General features: G+C 39.0%; 1 long non-coding RNA gene across 1 annotated transcript; it reads left to right on the top strand.

Moving 5' to 3' along the window:
• The first annotated feature begins 2,794 nt into the window (after positions 1 to 2,794).
• Positions 2,795 to 7,818, top strand: LOC137182702 (uncharacterized). The gene is made up of 3 exons (XR_010928362.1): positions 2,795 to 3,766; positions 4,186 to 4,288; positions 5,653 to 7,818. It is a non-coding gene; the product is annotated as an uncharacterized lncRNA (long non-coding RNA).
• The last annotated feature ends 2,465 nt before the right edge of the window (positions 7,819 to 10,283 follow it).

The following is a 10,283-nucleotide window of genomic DNA, read 5'->3' as shown; positions in this document are numbered from 1 at the left end:
CACCATTTGGAGTCATATAATTGGACAGAAATTATAGCAATGTCATGTTTTCATTTCACACTGAAACCAATGTTGAGATGACCAACATTACCAAAAGAGGAAAAAGAGAAAACGATTAAAGTTGGATAAAATCATGTAACTCATTATTGAATACCACCGACGTGATAGAAGGTCTTTATCCCACAGAAGTAGAAAGAGCAGTGACATGTCAATTCGCCACTGAACAGCTAACCACACTTGTGTCTGTGTAATAAGTAAATAGACCTCAGGACTGACTTTGAAAAGCCTGACTCTTGTAGACCAACACACACAGTTTCATGCCAACCTCTGCAACACTGGAACCGGTTTGCACAGGGTGAAAGTTCAGGGGGGGAAAAAAATCATTATGCTTGCAGATTTGTCTATGTCGTTACCCTCACACATACCCACTTTGTCCTTGAGAGGCAGCTCATTAGGTTGCATGAGCCTGAGGGAACAGCTAAAACAAGCAAACACTTGTCCAGGTCCTTATGGCTACTAACGGAGCAGACAACACATTAGTGCAAGTAGAGATGGAAACCGAAGAGGTGGGGAGATGGGTGTGTGTGGGTGTGTGTGTGTGTGTGTGGAGAACAGAGACATTCACCTTATTGAATCCCTCCATCACTATTCATTAACCTACAGTGCAGCATATGCCCAGGGCTGGTTAGTGTATGCAACATGAGACTGATCACACACGCTGGGCTATTAATTCTCAGTCAGTTTTTTTTTTTTTTCACAAAGGGGATGATGTTTCAGTGACAGCTGAATGGATTAGGTGCCCTGCAATCTGCCTCACTGTGACAGTAATGCAATATACCTTTTTAATTCTATCTCATTTTAAAGGCTTTATCACACACATACAAACAGACCGAAACACTCATACACCCACAAATAGTGTGGATTTGGCACAGGTGGTACCCGAGTCCTGCAACATTAAACCATGGTAACTTGTTTATGTGTGCACCACCCGGAGTACCCTCTCTGTTTGCCTGCCTCATTGTTTTTTATTAATCTCACACACAGCCATACTGTATACCTGCAACTGCCCAACATCTATCTCACACACACACCACAATACAACACAGCAGAAAAACACAAAGATAGCCGCAGCCCTGTCATTACTAATAGCAAGCCTCAGTCTGGCGGATTAAGAGTTTAATCCCTCACAGGCAAGAGAGACTGAGATGAGAGATTGCAGCAGCCAGCATGCTGGGGTCTGATGAGCAGTGGTGTGAGATGTGTGCAGGAGAGGAGCAATGAGTCACTCATATTTAAAAACCATTTGAGCACACTTTCATGCTGATGGCCACCTGAAGGTCCTGCCTTGATACTCCTTTCCAACTTTTCCTTCTTTTAGCTAGAAAATCTTCTCTGCCTCTCCTCTGATTTCCCTGTTTTTCTTCTCTCTGAGATTCTCTTACCATGCTCCCCTGCTGGAATTTGTTTGATCTCAGCGCTAGCAAGTTTTGATCAGGTTAATTGCAGCAGACGGTGTGAATAGACAGATTAACACTCAGCACCCAGGATAGAATGAAGAGCGAGTGTGGGGTGGAGAGAAAAGGGAGAAAAAAGGGAGAGCTAGTGAGAGCGGAAAAGGGACAGATTGAGGAAAATGGAAAGGAGAAGGTAAAGGAGATGAGGGAGGACATTTGAAGGGGAAGAGAGAGGGAAAAGGTTGACAAGAGGAAAACATCTTTTAGATGGCAGGAAAAGAGATGGTGAAGAGACAAGTGGGAACAAAGGGGTGGAATTAAAAGGAGAGGACAGGTTGATGAAACACTGGGCTGATGGAGGAAGACAGCGTCTACATCAGGTCTGCTTCAATTACTGTCTCTGACTACAAGGTTCATATGATCCTCACATAATGTTGTTCATTACTTTTCATATCTAAATGTTGTCTAGTCTGTCGTGTTTTGTCTGAAACTGTCACTTTAGACCAAAACTTGAAGACAACAACAAATTCTTTATATTTACACAAGATTCACCTTGTACACTGGCAGGCAAAATCACAAATCAGACACATACACACATATTTGTGGCTGGACAGATGAGGACTCACAGCAAAAGACACATGCACCTTTTAACCCAGTTTTGCCCTGATGACCTTGAGAAATAGTTCACACAGTATAAATGGCTGGTCTAACAGACAGATTACCAAGGTGATTTGCTGATTGCCACTCTTAAAATCATCTCACTGAAGATGGGTGGAGCAGGATTGCTAAAAAAAACAACACATAGAATCTACAGCAATGGTAGCGGCTATGTGTACTTGAGCTAAAAGCTAATATCAGCATGCTGGTGCTATGTAGATGAAAGGTCTGGGGTTAAAAGCAATTACAATTCATTCTCTAGTGTATATAAATGTGTGTACCAAATTTCACAGCAACCAATCCCATCTTTGTTAAGATCTTTTAGTAAAATGTTACACTCTTTGTGATGGTAGAAGGAAAGTCAGGGGATCTTCAAAGTTTGTAGGATACATCCTCTGGGCAACATGGATATCTCCACCAAATTCTGTCCCAATATGAGGATATGTCAGTGGATAAGTGAAACCTTTGACTTGTTTGTGGTGCAAGAGGAAAAGTCGGGGATCACCAAAGTCAGTAGAATTCATCCTCTGGGAACCATGAACAAAATTTCATGACAATTTATCAAATAGTTGCATATTGGTGGACTGACTCACTGACCTACTCTACTACCCTACTCGCCATCTCTAGAGCCATGCTGCTAGCACAGCTAACAAAAATAAAAGATGATATTGTCATTTACTAGTTTCTTTGCTCATGCAGTATGTTTAACCTATCTGACGTTTAGCCCCGTGTAGTGATGTGCAGAACCACTTTTTGTTTCACTTTGTTGTGTCAGCTGACAGTTTTCCTCCGATGCTCAACACATTACTGCACTGATTTTTTGGTCTTAGTTATTTCTGTATTTCCTTAATTGACGTTTGATAGATGTTTTATAGCCCTCTATGGTCTGAGGTGCCTGTAGTGTGACAAATCCGGAGGCAAAGTTCATGTACACAGAGAGGTATGCAAGTATGAACCTGCCCACTTCAACCACTCTTAATCTAGAGCCCAACCCATATGACACTGGAGGTGATACCGATATTTGACAGTTAAAAATATCTGATGAAGCTTTCCTTGTTGCAGTTATCTATTAACTTTGATTAAGAAAGAGACAGTGTGACAAAGTTATGTAATGAGGCAATATATTTTATTTATAACCTGTATTCTCAAACAGTAACAATAAATGTAACATAACAGTGTTTTAATAGTAAAGTTCAGTAGAAATGAAATGATTGAAAATGAATGAAAATTAATTTAAACAAAAATGCATAAAAATACTGGATCTATTAATATATCTGCTAACATATACACTGATATATCTATGATAAGCCACTATGGGCTGATAATATTGGCCTGCAGATATATCGGTCGGGCCCTAATCTTATCATGATTCATTGAGTCATGTGAAGTAAGACAGGTGGTGCACACTTTTATTGACACACCAACATTAAGGAACATTTTTTTCATTCAGCCTGTGGGCTCATTTAACTTTGTACTTATCAAATATATCAAAAAATATTATTAGAATGGCTTCTAACTCGGTCGTACGTACTAGACAACCAGACTTTGATAAGCTCTGGATGGGTCTCTTAATGATTTCTTCACTGCTTGAAATGTTTGTGGACAAGACTGCTGCAGAGGAGAGAAGGAAGGAGATGGTGCTCTCCATGCAACAGGTGAGAGATGGAAATACACAAAATATGACTTGTTGTTTATGGATATTCTAACAGTTCAATGTCGGATCAAAATATATGCAAACCATAAAAAAAGATAAATATATACAATATTGGTACAGTATTGTACTGATTTGGTATGTAGAATATTGAAATATGTGTCAGTCTGTGTCCCTATGTGGCTACATACATACATACTTTATATACATGGGTCTGGAGAAAGCCTTTGTCGCTATGTCGATGTTTAAATCGAAAGTGAAAGTTGAGGGATAATGACTTACATCCTGGTTCAACATATTTCAGGTTCATGATTATCTAATAATCCTAAAGGTAGAGCAAGGTGATCCCAGCCTTGTATCAATGTCCTAACTTCCCTAAATCAGGTTTTCACATCTGTGCACCCCCCTCACACCCTCCTACAGGCTTTCTTTCAGTGTCTGGATGTTGTAGCAGGAAGTTTGGCCAGAGGTCTGAATGTGCCCTCACAGTATGTCACACACTTCCTGCAGGCTGCTGGAATCCAAGGTAAAGATTATTTTTTATGGTTTGCAATCAAAAAATAGATTTGAGAATAAAACTATGGACACTGCAATCAAAAAATGTTTTATTGCAAGTAAAATAAATTTGTGATTAAAATGCAAATCAAAAACTTTTGTTTGCGAGTCCAAAAGTTTTGTTTGCTGTTGAGCTGAATTTCATGGGCGAGACCGATGCTGAAAGATAAGACACATCTCTATCGGCCAGTCTCAAATGGAGTGACAGCTTGACAACATCCACATTTAGTAAATGAGAGAGGGAGTTTTGAAGTCCATGGAGAAGACAGATATTTAATGTGCAGGTATGTTTACACATAACTTCATCTTAGTAATAGCAAGAATGTTATGTTTGAACCTAAGACAGAAGTTATATGAAAACATATCCCTGTGCATTGATTTTCTGTCTCTGCTCCTGCTCTGTCTTCTCCATTGACTTCAAAACTCTCTCATTTACTAACATGGATGTTGCCAAGCTGTCACTCTGTTTGAGACTGGCCAATAGAGGTGTGTCTTATCTTTCAGCATTGGTCTCGCCCATGAAATTCAGCTCAACAGCAAGCAAAACTTTTGGACTCGCAAACAAAAGCTTTTGATTTGCATTTTAATCACAAATTTATTTTACTTGCAATAAAACATTTTTTGATTGCAGTGTCCATAGTTTTATTCTCAAATCTATTTTTTGATTGCAAACCTATTGTGCCTGATTGCATAATAAATACACAAAAGTAACTCCATAAAAATGTGCCTGTAACACAAATATTGAAAATATAATATGTATTATTAATATACATTATAATTATGGAATATATACAGATGGGTGACAAATTAAGGAAAAAACTGGTACAGGTCTGAATGCTTGATCCCTACAGTGAGGGGACAATCTAATTGGACAAGTGGACCCAAATCATGCCAGCAAAATGCCCCCCAAACCATAACAGAGCCACCAGATCCCCTCACTGTAAGGGTCAAGCATTCAGACCTGTATCGATTTTTCCTTTAATTTGCCAACCATCTGTATATACTAATACTTATATACTGTACACTTATACACATATACACCTCATACAGTGTGCTTCTTTGACTTAACTGACTTGAATAACTTTAAATTCACCTTATGTTCAGGCTAAATTGGACTACATTTGCACACTAAACTCCGGGGCTACTTTATATCAGTATGATCTATCAAAAGGTACATTTGGTCCCAAGAGCAAGGCTGGATTGCCAACAGGGCACAGTGGGTTAACCCCTTTTACATTCTAGCTATTTGGCCCCATTAATCTTATTATATACCTTCTTTAGATTTTTCTCCTTCATAATATTCTGCATAATATTCTCTCTTCCATGTCTCCACAGTTGGTTTTCCTGTTTACACCGTGACACCAGAAGGGGTCATCTTTGTTGCCCAGTGGGTTCTTCTCCTGCTCATTGGCTACGGGGTGATCTATGTTGTCTTTCGATTAGTCACCTTCTTTCTGAGGTGGCTCGGCTGGCTGCTGAAAGTGGGAGTGGCTTTTGCCTGTTTTGGACTAATCCTGAATGGCCACAGTGTTGAGACAGTAGTGTGTCTAGGGTACCTCTGCATCCTTTTGGGCATCAGGCTGTGGAAGAACCACACCATGGCTGCTAGAATTGTTTATCTGGAAGAGAGGGTGAAGGTCTTAGAAAACCAAGTGATAATGATGAAGATATGGAAAAGAAGATGCATGATTTTGTCTTGCTGTCTGATAGGTCTTGTGTCTTTTGTGGTTCTTATACTCTTTGGAGTTTATATTGTCATATCTAATTCAAATGCCTATAAGTACTAATTTCCTTACACAGTAAGGGTTTTGAAACATCAGGGATCAAAAGTTGTAATTTCTTACAGACAGTAGTGTTACTACTACTCTATTACTGCTATCTTAATTGTAATAAAGAAGTGACATTCCACAGGTGTTGAGATAGACATCAGTTACATTTCTGTGTGTCCTGCAGATAAATCCAGTTTAGCCTCGCTTACCTCTGGAAGGAGATTATTAAACTTTGTATATCATATTGCACTAACTACTTTTCTAACAACCTTCCAAAATCCAATCATAAACCTGGGTCAAAATGTCAATGTTTTCCTCTACGTATAAATGTCATAATACAACAAATGACAAATTCCCTTCAAAGCTGAACTGGAATACAACACAAGCTTAACCCAGATTTGATTGAGGAAACCTGCTGACTCAAGCAGTGGACCACTCACACTCACACCACACCATATTTTTTCAAGGTTTTAAAAGTTCATGTTGGAAATTTTTGTAATGGCTTTGTTGGCCAGCAGTTACTGCACTTCTGCACCTAATCAAACAATTATATGAAACGTTCACAATAAAATCTAGTGGTGTGACAGAACATAGTTGATATGTGATCCATACGGATTGCCCCCCCACAGTTCGGCATGCATGTGAACCGCAGATTAACTGCAAAATTTAATGCCTCATTGGTGACAAAGTAAACAAACTGCTGTTAGTACAAGTTATGGTCAAACAGTGTGTCACTAACAGGAATTTTGAAGAGCAACAACCAAACCATCATCTAACGGGTCCAAAGTGATATTTTAATGTTAAGTTTAATGTGCTGCAGCTGAGCAGCTAATTCACTATCTAGCTGCTAACTGACGTCAGCGGTGCACTTTTGTTTTTGTTGTTGTTAGTTGTTTTTTGTTGTATGGTGGCTCATTCAACAAGCTAAGTTGCAGGACAAGATGTGTGTTCATGTTTGTAAGTTATCATCAAGTTTCAATGATGTGGACACAGGTTATTGTTTCATTTACTACTGTGTTTAAAGGAAGAAGGTATCATGCCTCATATTGCACTTTAATTTAACAATTGAGTATTGAATGTTTTATGTATTTTGAGATTTTGTTTAAACATTGGACATCTTGAATGTTGTCTTAATTTAAGACCATGGGCAAAAGTTCCTTGCTTTAAGTGGTTTACAGAATAAATGGAAAGCAAAGTCATATTTGTCTCCCTTTTTCTTTTCTTTTTTCTTTTTTTTTTTTGTTGATCTGAATCTGTGATATGATCCAAACCGTGTTGGTAACATTGGTGACGTCACCAATGTTACCAACGTACACACATCTGCTGGCATTAGACATTTTGTCAACACCAATAATTACATCTCAATATTTCTGTTAATACTTTCATACTTGTCTAATTAATTATTGACTTTGTACTGTTTAGTGTTGAATAATGTTGTATTTCACCAGCCAGCTCTTAATCTATCCATAAAGAATTAGCCGACACATGCTAACATTAGAAGTTAAGTAGCAGTTAACAGTTGAGTTTGGAGCTATAAACAAAATTTTGTCAAATATTGTTTCAATATTGTTCTTATTTTGTCACCTGGCTAGAATATAACCTTTCTACCGAGCTGTGCTTTCCCTTGTTCCTGACAGCGTCGTACATGGGTAGTACTGGAATAACAACTTTAAAAAATGCTGCCAATTGAGTAAATCCTGGGTTAGAAGAATATTGGTATCACCCAATATTGATGTTTGAAGGTTGGTTTAAACTGGATAAAACTGGACTAGGTGTTGGAGCCACAATGGCAGCATTCACATAAATAATGATTACCCCAGTCTAATGATGAGTGATGGCTGATTTACAGAATCCAAATGGGTACAGTTAATGTAAAAATATTCAGAACTGCACACCCTTCAATGGGCTAAATCAGTCCAAATGAGCCAGCTTCATAGTGCTCGGGGTGAAATAATTAACATTCAAAGCAGGTTTGCAGCTTATCAACAAGGCTCCCTACTGACTTCAAAATCCCTTTCAGCATAAAAGGGATTCCTATACAGCAGGCTACCAGGTGGGCATCACCAGCTGCTGTCTCAGCCTCTCGATGTATCCATCTCTCATTTATTTTAATTTCTTGTCTTCATGCTAGTCTGATGCCATCCATTTCAAATTCAAGTTTTACATCCTTATGTCTGACTTCCTCTGGTTATGGCTCATGTCATGCACTTATTTACTTGAATAAATTAAAATCATTTGCTTTCTGAAAGATGTCAGATTCAAACTTCAGCTGAAACTCAACTGCACAGTAGCACTGACTGGCCTATTTCAATCCACTTATAGACATAAATGGATAAAAAATAAGCAACCCATAAAAAGCCTCTACTCCTCTCTCTTTCCCTCTCAGAGGCCACGCCAGGTATCTTTGAGAATACTGTTCCAAAACAATCAGGCAACCACTGGAAAAACACTCAAGACTCAATTTGTGTCTTAGCTTTTGGCTGAAAGCTTTGCTGCTGCATTTTGTACGAGCCCAAAAATGTGAGGAGCTCTTTGCTGAGGCAGGAATAAACGGAGCTGTCATCACCCTTAAAGAGGAGATTTGAAAATGCAGAGAAGTTGCTGTACTTCGCCAAGTGAGATACATGATCTCATTCTGGAGAGACTTTTCAGCTAAAGAAGGCAAAGCTGACAAAATACTCTTGACCTGTTCATCAAATTTTGGATCAGTATTACTGTTAAATTCCAGGCTGCTTAGATCATAACAAATTAGATGAAAGGAGGTGAAAAGGCCTTTTTATTTTCATCATGAAAGAGTCTTGCACAGCAGCACCCAAACCCAAAATATCTAAGAAAACTGAAGGGTTTAAGAGTAGTAATGAAGTCTTACCACCGACAGTGCAGGCACCTTTGGATGGGACTGTCTGTTCAAGCCCCCAAATATGAAGTGTACTTCATCAGAGGTTTGGTCAAAGGTTACCAGCAGTGTTTTTCCTCCCCACTGCCCTGATTTGATCCTCAAAGTTTCTTCTCTATAAGGAGACAAAGGAAATAGTAGCCGGACAGTCAGAAATATGATCCTCGCACACTCTCATTACACTCTCAAGTTCTCACTCAGCTATGCTCCTCTCCTTCTCCATCTCATTACAGGTAACAGAATACACACCATGGGATCAAAATAGAACTCTTGATAGAGTGATAATATCGCTGGCGAGAAGAAGAAGAACCTAATCTAGCCAGGTGATCAACTGTGGCCACCTATTCAACAGCATTACGTTAATTGAATTGGTATTGATTCTCTTCAGGGAGGGACCTGCACAGAGTGTGTGTTTAGGTATATGTGTGTAATGTTTTTTTTAGAATTTATTAAAAGTGTGTATCTCTCCCTCTCAAATGATTCGATACTTATCTAGATGATACCAATGAACTTGTAACAATACAATACCCTATGATTCCACGTTGATTTGTCGCATTTTGATTACAATTTGATTACAATATGATTTCCTTGATTTTCATTTCAAATACTCACTCTGAAAACCGCCAGAAAATGACATCTTCTGCCACACAAACAACAGTAAACATGAGCAGTGAGCAGTGATACAGTGGATATCTAGTTACAGTTTACATCAGTTCCCAGATCGGTGTCATCCCTCTGAATGTAGTATTTTCAATAACGTTGTATGAGTGTATGACCTTACAAATAAACAGCCATGGCCTCAGGAAGATTTGGGGCCAGTTGAAAGTAGCATTCACTGCTAATGCTAACATTACATGTCTTGTGATTGTTCCTCTTGGTAACTTTAATGTCAGCGCACATGAGCAGCGAGGTTCGTGGTGCCACTGGCATATTTTATCATGTCTTGAAGATAGTATTGTACACAGTAGTCCCGATATTTCTTTCAGTGTGGGAGTTTTTTTCAGTGAATGGAAGCAAGTTAGTTACATTTGTGACCCCAGCAATTCATGTTATGTTCCCTACCTAAACCTTTGGGGAAAAATAAAAATGGAAAACCTGTTTTCCAGCAGCTGGTTTGCCCCGGGTGAAACCAGCTTTTCAATTCATTATTGCCACAGAATCTAGAATGTGGTCCACTGGGGACCAGTGTGGTCTATTTGACCCGGGCAAACATTTTACCTTTGCAGGCAGACATTACACATCTGTGAGACTACTTTGATTAAGACAACCAGCTGCTCGATAACAGGTTTTACTACTAGAAG

The sequence above is a fragment of the Thunnus thynnus genome, chromosome 5, assembly GCF_963924715.1.
Source record: "Thunnus thynnus chromosome 5, fThuThy2.1, whole genome shotgun sequence".
In the NCBI taxonomy this organism is placed as follows: domain Eukaryota; kingdom Metazoa; phylum Chordata; class Actinopteri; order Scombriformes; family Scombridae; genus Thunnus; species Thunnus thynnus.
The sequence above is the reverse complement of the archived record's forward strand: the minus strand, read 5'-3'. Positions and strand labels throughout refer to the sequence as shown.